Source organism: Canis lupus, chromosome 10 (assembly GCF_003254725.2).
Source record: "Canis lupus dingo isolate Sandy chromosome 10, ASM325472v2, whole genome shotgun sequence".
NCBI classification, from domain to species: domain Eukaryota; kingdom Metazoa; phylum Chordata; class Mammalia; order Carnivora; family Canidae; genus Canis; species Canis lupus.
The window spans coordinates 56,990,762-57,006,688 of record NC_064252.1 but is presented as its reverse complement, the minus strand read 5'-3'; the positions used below and the strand labels follow the sequence as shown (position 1 = coordinate 57,006,688).

General features: G+C 45.7%; 1 long non-coding RNA gene across 1 annotated transcript; it reads right to left on the bottom strand.

Moving 5' to 3' along the window:
- Positions 1 to 8,857: 8,857 nt before the first annotated feature.
- Positions 8,858 to 13,673, bottom strand: LOC118350038 (uncharacterized). Its single transcript, XR_004803114.1, has 2 exons — positions 13,358 to 13,673; positions 8,858 to 9,422 (listed from the first exon to the last, which is right to left on the bottom strand). It is a non-coding gene; the product is annotated as an uncharacterized LOC118350038 (long non-coding RNA).
- Positions 13,674 to 15,927: the final 2,254 nt, after the last annotated feature.

The following is a 15,927-nucleotide window of genomic DNA, read 5'->3' as shown; positions in this document are numbered from 1 at the left end:
ATACTTACAGGGCATGAGCCTCGATAATTAGCACTTGCAGTATCTAGCCTCCCAGGCTGAATGCATCCTCAGGATGTGAAACTCATTCTAATAATTTAAGCGCTGGAAGATGCTGGTAGGTTTGTAGAAAGTGTATAGTGTAAGCGCGTGCTGTCCTGAGCAGTATGTTCCCCTCTGCCACATTCCGTGTGCCTACATGACCACCTTCATTATGAAAACCACAAATTGTAACTAATAGTCCCCAACTCTCAGCTGGTGTCCATAGGGCATTGGTCAAAATGGTGTCTTCCAACGTGGCCCCTACCTCCTTTGAGGTGTCGCTCAGGTTTATGGCCGTGTGCATTTGCAGGGCAACTAGGCAACCTCTTAATACAAATGGATGACAAGGACTAACATGTCTTATTTCCTCTGCAGGCCGTTGGGAAGGCTAATTGGATCACAGATCCCCCCTGTAAGTAGCAAAGTTTAGTGTAAATATCAGTTAATATTATTTTGATCATCCCCTCTCTGGCTACCTACTCCAAAGCCAGCGACCTTCAGTTTGGCTTGACAAATGGAGAAATCCTTCTTCTTATAGTTAAGCCATGAATATTGGCTAGTCCTGGATTGGGAACGTAGGTGAGTGGGGCTTGGTCCAGCTTTTAGTGAGATGCTGGAATTAGGATGTGGGAGGAATTGGATAGAGCACCTTTGGTTCAAAGCACTCCTTTTCCCAGTGTGGTCCTTGGGCTGGTCTCTCTGTTCGCAGACTTGCCGGCTCTTTGAATTGGAGGGGCCTGTAGAGATGAGCTAGTCTAACCTTCCACACTTTTCAAAAGCCCATGCCACAGTATTCCTGACAGATGTCACCTAGCTCTTGCTTGGACATCTCCAGAGCTGGGCAGGCTCATCATCTCAACAGCTCGTTGCAGTGTTAGATATTTGCAGTTGTTGGAACATTCTTTCAGCTTTTGAGCCAAAATCTGCTTCCATTTTACTTCCAACTATTTATTGATCTTCATTCTCAACTCTGGCATAATGCGCAGAAGGCTGCTCTTCTCAATATGGCAGAGCTTCCTGAAGAAATCATGCACAGCCAGCATGCTTCCATCAGGGCTTCTCATATCTGAACTAAACAGCCCCTGGTCTTATAACTGTCCTTTGTTGAGGTAGTTTCCAGAACCACCTCGCAATCTTGGTTTTCTCCTTTGGATGAGGAGCATGAATGTTTATAATGTGATTGTTGGAGTGATAATAAATTGGAGGCAACAGCTAGGTCTTCCAGAGTCTTCTCGTAAGGCAAACTTTGCTCTGAATAGTGGCCCTTCTTCCTTGCACCCCTACCGCAGCACATAACTATAAAAATTCAAAAAGGAACCCAGTGATAACCGGCTCTGCAAGGACCCAACTCGGTAGCATCAGGCTACGGGGGCAGGCTGATCCCATCTACCATACGGACTGAATTCACTTAGCATAGTTCCTACTGGTCATTTCTTTATCCAAAGCGATAGAACTTTCTTCCTGGTACTTGTATAGACCTGTTTAAACAGCAGACAGTATGGAAATTGTATGCAGTGATAAGATGTGCAGAGAAGCAGATCGAGGTTCACATAGGGCTTTGCCGGTTCCGCAATGTGCTTTCACATCTCTGAGACTTTGTCTTCTCATGTGTAAGAATGGGATCATTCCTGTCTTGCAACATTGGTGTGAGAGCTAAATGCCATATTTTCAAAACAGAGGCAGGCTCATGCTAGGTGCTTATGAGTGCCCTCTGATGTTCCTCATACAGGGACTTTGTTGGGTTTTGGCACCCCCCCTCCTCTAAAGCAGCCCAGGTAAAGGGGTGGGAGACATTCCGGGGTGCTGATGAGAGCACTGGTGAACCTAAATCAAGGGGTGCAAGATTCTTTTGTAAAGGGCCACATGTAACTTCTTTACATTTAAATAGTCACATGCCTGGTGACGACCCTATTGAACATAATAACCTTGGAGCGTGTGAATTAGAATTGTGGCTAATAGGGGCACCTGGGTGGCTCAGTGGTTGAGCATCTGCCTTTGGCTCAGGTTGTGATCCCAGGGTTCTGGGATCAAGTCCCATATCGGGCTCCCCTCAGGGAGCCTGCTTCTCCCTCTGCCTGCCTCTCTGCCTCTCTCTGTGTCTCTCATGAATAAATAAAATCTTTATTAACCACAATTCTTTTTTTTTTTTTTTTAAGTTATTCCCAGTCCAGATGAGTGAAAGACTACTGGCAATAGGACACGTTTCAAGTTTTGTTTTTGTTTTTAAGATTTCATTTATTTGAGAGAGAACACAAGTGGGGATAGCAGGAGAGGCAGAGGGAGAGAGAAAAGTAGACTCCCCTGCTGAGCAGGAAGCCTGATGCGGGGGCTCCATCCCAGGACCCCGGGATCATGACCCGAGCCAACTGAGCCACTCAGGAGCCCTACATTTCAAGTTTTGTAGTAGCAGAATATCAAGAATACCAAGAGGACCAACAGCTGACACTCTTGTGTAGGGTAGAAATTTGAGCTTTGTGGGTCATATTGTCTCCATCACAAGTACTCAGCTCTGCCCTTGTAGTGTGAAAGTAGCCATAAAATGTGTAAATGAATGCATGTGGCTGTGTTGTAATAAAGTTTTATGTATTTGCAAAAACAAGCAGCAGGCTGGATTTGACCTGTTGGCCCTAGTCAACCCCTGGTCTAAAGTCATCTTTTCCTTCCTTTCCTTGCCTTTCCTTGTCTTGTCTATTTCTTTCTTCTTGTGATAAGAACACTTAACATGAGATCTACCCTTTAACACATTTTGAAGGGTATTATATGCAGAATTGTTAACTATTGTCACACTGTTGTACAGTAGATCTCTAGAACATACTCAAATAACATAACTGAAATTTTATACCCATTGCACAGCGACTACCTGTTTCACCTCCTCTCAGCCCTTGGCAACTACCATTCTACTCTCTGCTTCAATGAGGCTATCTTAGGTATCTCTTTAGGTAAAACCGCGCAATATTTGCCTTTCCGTGGCTGGTTTATTTCACTTAGCATCATGTCCTCAAGACTAACCCATGTTGTTGCATATGGCAGGATTTCCTTCTTTAAAAAAAAAATTGAAAAATTCTCCATTGTATGTATATAAAACATTTTCTTTATCCTGTCATCCACTGATGAACATTTGAACATTTGGATTGTTTCCACAACTTGGCTATTGTGAATAATGCTGCAGTGAACATGGGAGTGCAAATACCTCTTTGAGATCTTGATTTCAATGTTTTTGCATAAATAGAAGTGGGATTGCTGGATCATATAGTAGTTTAGCTTTCAATTTTTGAAGAAACTTCCATACTTTTTTCTATAGCAGCTGTAGCATTTTATGTTCAATGTATAAGATTTTCAATTTCTCCACATCCTTGCAAAATATTCTTTCTTTTTTTGATATTAGCATTCTAACAACTGTGAGGTGGTTAGAGCCTTATTTTCTGATCTCAGCCTTGGGGACCCGCTTTTGTTGCTTTAACCTTCCAGAAGGATCTCTCCTACCCTGAGGGGCTCTAGGATCCTCTCATGGCTCAATGGGCATACGGCCCCAAGATGTGAATGAAGGTTTGCTTCAAATTGTTGTAGCTCCTGGAGGGGCAGGAAGCTCCATCCACTATACTGTAGAGAGAATATGTATAAAATCTTTAGAACAGACCCACTGGAGAGTTCATTATCATTAGGACAAAATACTTATGTCCTGTGTTTTCATTTAAACCCTCTGTTAGGTGTGCAGAATGTCCCAATGTATGCCTCCATGACACCCCCATTACACCCATGACACCCCATAATGCTTTGTCGCATTATTTATGTGATGGTTAAGACCTCCCTTCTTCCCTCTCTGTGAAGGCAGGGCCGCGTTAGAATTGCTGTCCATGGCTATATCTCTAGCATCTAGCAGAGTGACCAACACAAGGTATATACGCAACAGACACCAAGTTCAGCTTCTCATCTATAGAATTTTTTCAGACAACATTTGCTAGACTTTGTCATCCTAACACAGTGGGCAAAAGTTCATGGACTCCAGGCCTGAAAAATAAGACCATATTATGGGCATGGTCTTGACCAAAGGCCTGCAATCTCAGGCCTCAGGACTTTTCTTCACTGACACAACTTCTGTTTACCCAATTGGCAGGCACTTCTTGGAGGGCGGTCACATTAATAACTTAAGGAAAGGTTCCTTTGAAACTTGGGATTCATTCAATATTTTCTTTCTTTCCTTTCTTGGAGAAAGGAGCTTTTAGAATTTTTGTATCCGGTGCCTTTTTCTGATCCTTAAATTGAATTTTGTTAACTAAGTTTTAGAAGGCTTTTCCTTTTGTAAATATTAACCGCAGCACAAGAAAGATAAGTGTTGAATCCTGTGTTCACAGATCAGTTGTGGAAGCGCAGGCTTTTGAGCAGTCCCAGTGTGGACAGAGCTGGCTGACCTCCATGAGACGGGCAGCTAATTGCCGGGCAGGCAGGCTGCTTCCTTGCTTACCCCCAGGAGGATACAAAGCTCTGGGTTATCCATAGGTCACCCAGCAGGGATGAGCTGGGAGGAAGGGTGTGGGGGAGTGGGGGGAGAAATTGATGAACTGACTTTCTTCTCTGACTTTGTCATTCCAGCCACCTAGTGACCTCAGTGGGTCTCAGTGGAGGGCAGATCTTAGGCTACTTCCCCTTCTTCCCTACTACAATCATCCTGGAGGCCCATTCAGTTACCATGGCCTTTGCTATCATAATTTGGCTGAGTAACTCCAGTACTCATCTTGCCCCATGAGGTCTTAGAGGTTTAAATAGGAGCTCAGTGTGGTTTCCTCCTCTTCTCCCTTCCCCTTTGGGTACTGTAGTGGTTGAATAGTGTTCCCTCAAAAAGATACGTTCAAGTCCTCACCCTTGGAATCTGCGAAGGTGACCTTATTTAGAAGAAAGATCTTTGCAGATGTTATGTAAGGACTTTGATATGGGATTGTCCTGGACATGGAGTAGGCCCTGGGTCCAATGATAAGTGTCCTTAAAAGAAGAGGAGAGGACACACAGACAGAAAAGAAAAAGTTATGAAGTTGGGGGCAGGAATTCTAGTAATACAACCATAAGCCACAGTGAAGGCATGGAATAGATTCTATGTGAGAGCCTCTAAAAGAAACCAACCCTGCCAACACCTTGATTTTGGACTTCTGGATTCCTCAAGTGTGCAAGAACAAATATGTCTTCCTGTTGTTTTGTTTTGTTTTGTTTTGTTTTGAAAGCGAAGTAGAGAGAGAATCCCAAGCAGGTTCCATGCCCAGCATGTGAACCCAACGTCAGACTCAGTTTCATAATCCTGAAATCATGATCCAAGCTGAAATCAAGAGTTAGAGGCTTAACTAACTGAGCCACCCAGATACCCCCAAATGCCTCTTGTTTTAAGCCACCCAGTTGTGGGATGCCAGTGGTGATGTGAGTGTGGTTTGGAAAAGACTTAAGACCCGAGCATTCCAACCCTCTATTGTTCTGTTTCCAACAGCATTGTTTAGGCTGACGCAGCCAGAGTTTGGAAGTGTCAAGGAAAACAGTGCTGGCTCATGTGCTATTAACCACCAGCGCTGGGGTTCTCCTCCCCTAAAGCTAGGGGCTGCCTGTGGCAGATAACGCCTCTTTTCTCCTTATCAGCTGGGAAGATAAGAGAATAACCATACAGCTTAGTGACCACTTAGCTCCTTGGGGAGGGATGGAAAGGGCAGTCTGCTCATAGGACTTTCATATCTCTTCCTTGTCTCTGTTCCTTATTTGCTTCTTGGTATATAAGCTGAAAAAGAACAGGACCACAATCCATCTTTGAAATAATGGCATCTTCCCTATATGGACAAAGTAAAGCAATAGTCAAAATTAGAGAAAAGCAACCTTCCCAACCTTACTACTCTCTTTGATCCTTCTTTCTGCTAGGCACCAGCCTTTGCACCTGATGCCAGCAGTGTGGCCGGAAGCATGAACTGGGGGAAGCAGAGTGTGAGGCATGCACTGGCAAGATGCTCCTGGAGAACCGCTAAGAAGCCAAGGCAAGAGATGGTTCATTTTGTTTTGGTTTCTATCATTTAAAAATACTGTAAGTTCATTTTAGTGTTAATGTGCAAGAATATTCATTTTTTCCTATTGCCTGGAACCCAGCCCCCCTCCCCACAACCAATTGCCTCATTTAACAATCGAGAGGTTTTGGGCAGGCACTAAAGGGTCCAGTGCTATAGCCTCAATGAAGACATTTCTGTTAATTATACGTATGCCACTTACAGTTGTTTTCACCTCCTCCATTTCATATTAGCTTTCCAATAGCCCATGAGATGCGTAGAGCAAGGATTATTACCCTATTTTATTTTTTTAAGATTTATTTATTTTATTTATCTTATCTATTTTAGAGAGAGAGGGAGAGAGAGCATGAGCAAGAGGGGCAGAGGGAGAGAGAATCTCAAGCAGACTCCACACAGAGCGTGGAGCACAACATGGGGCTCAATCTCATGACCTTGATTGAGATCATGACCTGAGCCAAAACCAAGAGTTGGCCACTTAACTGACTGCCACTCAGACACACCTACTCTAGTTTAAAATTATAAAACATTGGGCAGCCTGGGTGGCGCAGCGGTTTAGCGCCTGCCTTCAGCCCAGGGCATGATCCTGGAGACCCGGGATCGCATCCCACATCGGGCTCCTGCATGGAGCCTGCTTCTCCCTCTGCCTGTGTCTCTGCCTCTCTCTCTCTCTCTCCTCTCTCTGTGTCTCTCATGAATAAATAAAAAATCTTAAAAAAATAAAAATAAAAAAATGATAAAACACGAGGCTTGTTTGGCTGAGAGGGTTTTCACCGATAGCAGGGAAATAGCAGGGAATTCCAAGTTTGGAGAGGAGTGCAGGATGGACGATGAGTGTGAAGAAATCTGGAACAGTGAGGAGATCTTCATGGCTGGAGAGGAGGGCATGTGGGGTGAGGAGACAGCTGGAGGGCTGGGTCATTTGAAGAGGTTCCTGGAGTGGAGTAGGTGATTGGAAATGCTAGCCAAATGGGAAGACAATGAGGAGAAACCTGTGGAGGTTCCCTCCCGAAGCCTGAACGTTCAGAAGAAGATGGACATTGGTCAAACTGTCTCCTCACCCCAGTGACTGCCCGCCACAACGATGCTTCATGGTAATACAATGAATGAACTCTGTCCCCTACAGTAAAGAGTAGAGGTCGCCATGGTAGTGAGTTGTTGCTTCGTGGGTCTGATCATTGAACAAGGTCCCCTACACAGGGCAGCACTTTGGGAAGTTGACTCTATCGGGCACCGGGAGACCTGGGCTGGTGGATGTGACCGTTGGGTTGTTACCATGCTGTGGTGAGCTTTGAGAAGAGGAACTTGGCACCTCCAGACTCCCCAGCAGGAGGCCTGTCCTCAGCTGGTCTGACACATCACATTTGCTTTTTGATTTGCACACACAAAACGAATCTCCCCAACGACCCTCTCCGCAGAGCCTCATCAATTAGAACTGCTTTTGTCCTTCGCCTCCTTTTGTTGACCAGCTTGGAAACTAGTTAGAAGGGAGAAGAAAGGGAAGTTGTCTTTGTGGGCAGTGGCACTGGAGCGCTGGCTGCTAATGAAGGAGCCCTGAATGGTGCGATTGTGCTGCTGTTTATATAGTTTTTATTTTAATTTGCATCCGTACCAGGCTCGGATCCCAAGAGTCATTCGGCTGTGTTTGGAGCTTTTATCTCCTCCATAGAGCCAGACCTGCCAGCTTATCATTTGCCTCTAGGAAATTAATGTGGGGCCCCCCTCCCCTCACTTTTATCATGTGCTGTCGAATTGTTTATACATTCGTGGAGAGGAAGAAAGACTCCACGGAACTGCAGAAGAAGGGTTCTTTCTCCTATAGCTAGATCATCTGGGACTTAGCTTTCTCCTGCTGCAAGGCTTCCAGAGCCCAGGACTCAGGGAGCGAGGCCTGGATTGCGATGAGGGGCTGGAGGGTGAGGGGTGGGGGCATGGCGTCAGGGAGCCGAATGGAACCTCTTCAAGTACAAAGTGAGAGAAACCATACTCCAGTTCTCCTCCTCTTCTGCACGGGGACCTATTTCCCACTCTTCTGCTTGTCCTGAATGGATCAGCAAAATTGGACTCAAGAATCACCCCCAGCTCACTATTCCCATTTTTAATACATTGCGACTCCTCAGTGTGGCATTTAAGATGGCACATAACTTAGTCCCTTTTAGTTGTCACCACTGGCTGATGAGAACACGGTGGGGGCCCCGGCACACCCACTTCCTGTGTCTGCGTTTCTCACCACCTGCAAAGCTTCACTCTGCTCCGGGTCACTGCTTAGGCTGGCCCCACCTGAAAAGCTCCTCTTGCCTCATCCAGGCCCCCCTGCCCTCAGTCTCAGATTTCCTTGTGTATGGAGCTTTCCAGCTCACAAGGTTCTCTCCATTCACTAGGGTCCTTGCTACTCAAAATGGGTCCTGGACCAAAAGCCTTGGCCTTCTCTCAGAACATGTGAGAAATGCAGAAGATGCTCAAGAGCTCGAGAAATGCTCAGGAGCTCCACTCCAGAACCGCTGAACCAGAATCTGCATTTGACTAAGACCCTTTGGGTACATGACGTGCACAGTAAAGTTTGGAATCCCTTTTCTAGATCTCTATGACATTTACCAACATGTCCTCCCCACCTAGTAATACATTTATCCCCAGGTGTCTTCACGTCTATGCCTCTTGCTGCCACAGCAGGAGAGGTAGTGCCTGAAGACAAGAACAGTTGACTTAGGTTCACCTGTAGTATCTTCACTAGCTCGAGGACGATGCTGAGTACATTGAAGAACTCGGTAAATACTTGGTTAATCCCATGCAGATTTGCCCTGTAGATCACATTTATTTGTTGCTCCTTTAAAAAGATTGGCCAAAGCATTGTACATGCAATGTCTATTCTGTCTTCTTTATCTTAATTATTAAGATACCAAGGGCATAAAGCTCTGGCTATTTTTTTCTTATTTTCATATAGCTCTTTCTCCCTCTTGATAAAATAAACCTTCCCAGGACTTGTCAGAGTAGAGAATGGAGTAAGTACTCTGTCTGGAGAGATCACCTCTGGCCCTCTTTCCACACTGCATTGGGTCAGACATCCTGGTGCATGGCCAGACCATGGCCCTTGGGGCCCTGCCCTCATCCCTCTGCGCGCCCTCCTGACCCCAGCATTCCTAAGGCAGTTCCTGCCTATGTCAGTTCACCGTCCAATCTGTCTCCAGCACTCCAGTTCCAAACATGAAAGACGAAGACGTGAAGTTTAGTAGGAGTGAAGCAGGTTACAGAGGGCAATCCATGGGCAATCCACAATCCTGTGCCCCAGTATACAGGGGGCAAGCTCCTGGGTCTGAAGTCCTCAGGGGACGCTTCTGGAGAAGGAGCTTCAAGCCCTACCTGGAAGGAAAGGAGGGTATTTTGTGTTTGATCTGGGCCAAGTCCTGTGACAAGGCACAAAGAGCAAGGGAACATGGAGATGGAGAATCAGTGCATTATTGTACTGTGTGTGTGTGTGTGTGTGTGTGTGGTGGGCAGGGCGTACAGGGAGGGAGAGAAAGGAAGAACTGCCAAGTGCTCAGGTGGTAGAGCGAGGTGGCACAGGCCGGTGGGTAGGCTCAGCTCGCCAATCTCAGGGAAGTGACATTCCATTCTGTAGGTGGTGGAAAGTCACAGGGGAACCTGAGTTGGCAGGAGCCTGGGATTTTAAGTCTCTCTGTGCCAACAGTGGGCTGGGTGGTCTGGGCAGAGTGAGACTGACACCTGCTGGGGAGGGGGTCACTGGAACTGAGGAAGGGAAGATGGAGACCACACAGGAGCACCAGCCAAAAGGGACACTGGAGTTGGCTCTTCTGTGTGCCTTGTATAGCATTGGTGATCCCTGTGCAATCCGCTATGGAACTCTCCAGAGCGTAGTCCCTGTTGTCCGTTCCCAGTGGCATCCTCCAAGTACTCCTCACTCCTGTTTTCTTACCCTGGGTGTTCTTCCAAAGTACCATCTGGCCTGGCTCTTATCCCTGGCTCTGTGCCTGCAGGACAAGGACCAACCCCTCACCAGGGTGTGGCAGGCCCTTCCTCTGGCCTGTCCTCCCCCTGCCCCCATCCCATGCCGTCCTCTCTGCTCACACTTCCCAGTTCCTAGAATCTGCCTTGCCCTGGGGAATTCCTGAGCTTTCCCCTGCACTTAGAAAGCCCTCCCCCAAACCTGCTTGGTAAATTCTACTCTTCCTCCAAGACCAGGTTCAAATATCATCCCCTGGGTAACCTCCCTGAGTTCCCCAGATGGATGTAAGTGCTTCCTCCTTTGTCACCAGAGCTTTTACGCATGTCTCTCTGGCTTCTCGTGTTGAATTTGAGGTGACTGTTTGTTCATCTGCCTCCTTCCCCTCCAGATGGCCGGTGCCTTGAGGCAGTCGCTGGAAAGGGCTGGTTTGGGGGGCACAGTGGGAATGCGTACCCAGTGTCTCTCTCTTCTTGGGCCCTTCACCTCTGTAACAACAGTGCCCCACTCTGCACCTGGCCTGGTTTCTTGAGTTAAACCCAGTTAAGCGGCAGCCAGGTTGAACAGGGAAGGTGGAGGGCCTAGCAGAGAATCTAGAGGTTACTGTTCTATAGAAATCCAACGTGAGCACATTTCAATATACCTGGCTGCCACAATAAAAAAGTAAGGGGCACCTGGGTGGCTCAGCGGTTGAGCATCTGCCTTCGGCCCAGGGCATGATCCCAGGGTCCCGGGATCGAGTCCCACATCAGGCTCCCTGCAAGGAGCCTGCTTCTCCCTCTGCCTGTGTCTCTGCCTCTCTCTTTTTGTGTCTCTCATGAATAAATAAATAAAATCTTAAAGTAAAATTAGATGGATGCTCATGGCTGCTTGATCCGTGATAGCCCCCAAATGGAAACAACCCCAATGTTTGTTAACAAGGGAATGGATACACAAACTGGACTATGTTCCTAACCTGGAATACTACCTCGCAATAAAAAGGAATGAGCTTCTGAGGCGTGGAACAGCATGGGTGATTCTCGCAATAGTTATGCTGAGCACAAGCAATAAAGAGCCATATAATGGCCACATTAGAGGAAGAGTCGAAATAAGCTAACACCAAGGACAAGTTTAAATAACGTGTTACTGCTTAGCTGTTATGAGTTTTCTTATTGAAGTGTTTTTCTTTTTGACAAAGTTATAAGCTGTTTTGAAATAGAAAGGGTATTGTGTTGTTTTTTCTACCATTTGTAGAGACAATAGTACAATGAATATTGTTATCCTCATCGCCCATCTTAAGAATTCGTATAATATAAATATAAATTGAAGCCTCTTAAAAGGTTCCTCATCCACCTCTCTCCCCACAGGTGTTTATGTCTCTCCTGCATGACTTTTTTTTTTTTTTTTTTTTTAGATTTTATTTAAGAGAGAGCAAGCATGAACAGGGGAGGGAGGCCTATAGCAGAAGGAGAAGCAGACTTCCTGCTGAGCAGGGAACCCTGAGATCAAGACCTGAGCTGAAGGTAGGAGCTTCACCAGCTGAACCACTCAGGAGCCCCTCTTCTGCATGTTTTTATGCTTATGCTAATTTGTTTCTATTAAAAAAAAATAATACAGGGGCAACTGGGTGACTCAGTGGTTGAGCATCTGCCTTTGGCCCGGGGCGTGATCCTGGAGTCCTGGGATCGAGTCCCGCATTGGGGTCTCTGCATGGAGCCTGCTTCTCCCTCTGCCTGTCTGTGTCTCTCATGAATAAATAAATTAAAAAAATATTAATATTAAATAATAGGTAAGTACTTATAATAAATAGTAAATATATATTTGAAACATACTAAAAAGAGCATTATGTAATCTGTAGGGAATTAAATGCTTGATTTTCTTTGTACAGTGAGATAAATAGGAGGCCCAGGAATTTTGCATGGCTCTTGGATATCCCTGTTTCAACCTGCTATTCAGAAAAATCATAGTAATTATCTTCTTAATGCGTCTCCATTGTTGCTCTTATTTTTCCATGTCGTGTCTGACCTTGAGTCTAAGCCACCTCCCTCGTATCAGCCAGACCTGGCTGAAAGCCAGACTGAAAGCTTCCTATGTTACTTGTACCTCTGTGATCTCAGGCAGCTTACCTCTCTGAGCTTCAATTTCCTCACCTGTAAAACAAAAATATCAGTACTTGTAAAATAGCTAATATTATTAGCATGTGCCTCAGGGTGGTGAGGTTTCAAGAAGACCATGCTTGTCAGGGGCTTGGTCTGGACCTGCCAGGTAGCAAGAGTTTGACAAGTCAAAGATTTTCAGGGTGCAATGTCCTGAATTCTTCCTCCATTTTTTTGCAACCTGAGGTCTTTGAAGGCATCAGAGCCTTTTAATCTCCCCTCCCCCTCCCCCCAGTGATCTAGAACTGCCAAATACAAGCATAAGGTCCAAATCGGGCCATACAGGTTTCTTCAGAGTTTGTGGGGGAAAGAGCGACTATTTCCTTTGTGAATAGGAGTGACATAAGAATAAATGTCTCTGTGTTGGACCTGGGTCCTTACTGGGCTCAGCTTTTGAGCCTGATGGAAGCCCTTGACTCTACAGGAGGGTTTTCATGCATAAGACCACCAATGGGACAAGAAGGGGAGAGAGCCCCTGGACTTGATTCCAGACAGCCGGGATGTTAGCAGCACCCCATATGTGGTGTTCCTCTTCTCCTCTCTTTACTTTTCAAGCAACAGACTTGATTTGCTGTGAGTGAAGTTCTTTCTAGATATGGAAACTGAAGTGAAATCATTTCCAGGGCATTTAAACTCAAAGCATTATTCCCTATTTCTGCTCAGACCATTCCCCCGAGCCCCCTGCTGCAATCATGTAGATGTTTCCTCCCCCTTCGAACTGCACTTCGTGAATCCTAGAGAAGCATCTGATGCAGGTAAACCTCATAAGCAGTGGCTCGGCCTGGGCACCCAGTTCCACGCTTGCATTGTTGCCTGACTTCGAAGACAGAGCAGAAAACATACCAGGTGTTTCTCCCCCTGTAAAATGGAGATAAAAATGTGTGCCATTGGGGTGCCTGGTGGCTTCACCTCGAGTTATGATCCTAGGGTCATGGGATCAAGCCCCATGTGGGGCTCCCTGCTCAGTGGGGAGTCTGCTTCTCCCTCTCCTCCCCCTGTTTGTGCTCTCTCTCTCTCTCTCTCTCTCAAATAAAATCTTAAAAACGTGTACCCTTGCCTCATATCCTTCACCCTCACAGACGAATGGTTGCTCAGCTCCAAATTCCTCTGGGCATGGTGAACTTCCCAGCCTCCCCTTCAAGGCTGCGGTGCTCATTCCCCCAGCTGCTGCCCATGGCCGAGGTTGTCCCGGGACTCACCCTCAGCTGAGACAAGTGGTTTTGGCCAAGTGACATTCCTTTCCCAGGTCAGCCCACATCCAATGACTGATCCAGGTGGAGGTGGACAGGTCCAGCCCCTGTTCCTCATTTTGGAATAACTCCAAGTGTCCCGTCAGCTCCAGAGTTCCTTCTGGGTTCTGCCAAGGCCCTCGTTGTGCCTGCAGCACACCCCCCTTTTCCCTCTACTCAGTCCTGTCTTTGCTCCCCCAGAGCTGGTATTCCCAGGAGCATGTGTTGCCAGTAAGAGCTTCTCTTTGCTCTTCTCTTGCATGCAGATCTCAGAGGCTAGTTTCCAGGGAGCCTGACCTATGGCATTAGTGGAAAGTAGAATAACATCTGTCAATTCCTGGAATTTATGAAGAATTGTGGTAGGCTATGAAACTGGTGCATTGCTTTCCAAGTGTTATAAAAATCATAATATGAGGGAACACAAAACAGAAGAGAGAATGGCCTTACACCAGTAAACACAGTGGAATCAAATCAGGAAAGGGAGGGAAGAGACACCGAGGGGTTTCTAGGAAAGATCCTGGCTAGGGAGAGGGTCCGGGAGGAGAGGTACGGGCCTGTGGGTGGGTCTGGCACCGGGCAGGCGGTGGTTCCCTTTCTCTACCCTGGCCCCTTACCTCATGCCCCGGTCAGGCTGTGTTTCCCCAAGGAAAGGAAGACCTCACGGATTTTATAGATCTACTGTGAATAGCCCTGAGGCCATGGTAGTTCCTTTTTTCTTCTCGTTTTAAAATTGCACATGTAATGTATGAATACAGTCTTCTTTTTTTTTTTAATTTTTAAAAATTTATGATAGTCACACAGAGAGAGAGAGGCAGAGACATAGGCAGAGGGAGAAGCAGGCTCCATGCACCGGGAGCCCGACCTGGGATTCGATCCCGGGTCTCCAGGATTGCGCCCTGGGCCAAAGGCAGGCGCTAAACCGCTGCGCCACCCAGGGATCCCTGAATATAGTCTTCTTGTAATAATGTCAATTCACAGAACAGTCATTGCAAAAGTTTCTCCACTGCTGCATCCACCCAGTCCACTTTGCTATCCAGAGAGAACAATTTTTTTCATGTTAGTATGTATTTTTTCAGATGTATTTCTATCCATTTACCTATATAGGTACATATAGAAATGTGTGGTTTTGTGGGTGTACATGTCTTAAAAAATAAATGCTTTCTACAATGCATATTGAACAGTTCACCTTTTAAAATTTATGTCTTAGGAATATTTCCATTTGTGTGCTCAGCATAATTGCTTACTAACTGCTACATGTGATCCCTGCTATGACTGTCCCATGTGTTATTAAGCCATGCTTTTACTAGAGGACTTTTTTTTTTTTTTTTTTTTTAAGATTTTTATTCATGAGAGACAGAGAGAGAGGCGGAGACAAAGGAGGAAGCAGGCTCAATCCCAGGACCCTGGGATCATGAGCCGAGCCAAAGGCAGATGATTAACCAACTGAACCACCCAGGTGCCCTACTAGAGGGCATTTAAGTTTGTCCCCAGTGTTGAGCTTATATAAACAGTATTGTAATTAACATTGTTTTTTTTACATGATCCTTCATTTACAAGTTCAGGTGCTTCTCTAGGTTAGCTGTTGGGAGTAGAATGCTGTGTCACAGAGCATAGATGTTTTATTTTTATTTTTTTAAATATTGTATTTATTCATTTATGAGAGACACACAGAGAGAGGCAGAGACACAGACAGAGGGAGAAGCAGGCTCCCTGTGGGGAGCCTGATGCAGAACTTGATCCCAGGACCCTGGGATTGTGACCTGAGCCGAAGGCAGATGCTCAATCACTGAGCCACCCAGGTGGCCTAGCATAGACATTTTAAAATTTGATGCAACCTACCTGCTGTCCTAACTCCCAACACTAGATACTTTTTTCTCTTCCAGCTTTATTGAGATATCATCATATCATATAACATATAACATTCTTAAGTTTCAAGAGCACGATGTAATGATGTGATACACACATATATTGTGAAATGATTGGCACTGTGAGGTTACCACATCCATCACCTTACATAATTACCATTTTTTGTTGCTGTTGTTAAGGTGAGAACACTTAAGAGATCTACTCTTTTAGGGGCTCTCAAATACACAATATCATAATAACTGTAGTTGCCTTGCTGAAGGTCAGATCCCCAGAACTTATCTCTCTTATAACTGGAAGTTTGTATTTTTTGACCAACATCACCTCATTTTCCCCATCCCCTAGGCCCTGGCAACCGCCAGTCTACTCTGTTTGTGTTTCTGTGAGTGTGGCTTTTTAGGTTCTGCATATAAATGAGACCATACAGTATTTGTTTAATCCCTGTCTTTTTGATAACAGCCATTCTAATAGGTGTCAGGTGATATCTCATTGTGGTTTTGATTTGCATTTCCCTGATGATGAGTGATGCTGAGTACATTTTCGTGTACTTGTTGGCCATTTGTATACCTTCTTTGGAAGTCTATTCAGGTCAATTGTTTGGAAGAGTTTGAGAAGGATTGGCATTAATTCTTCTTTAAATGTTTGGTAGCATTCGCCAGTGGAGTTAGCTAGCCCTG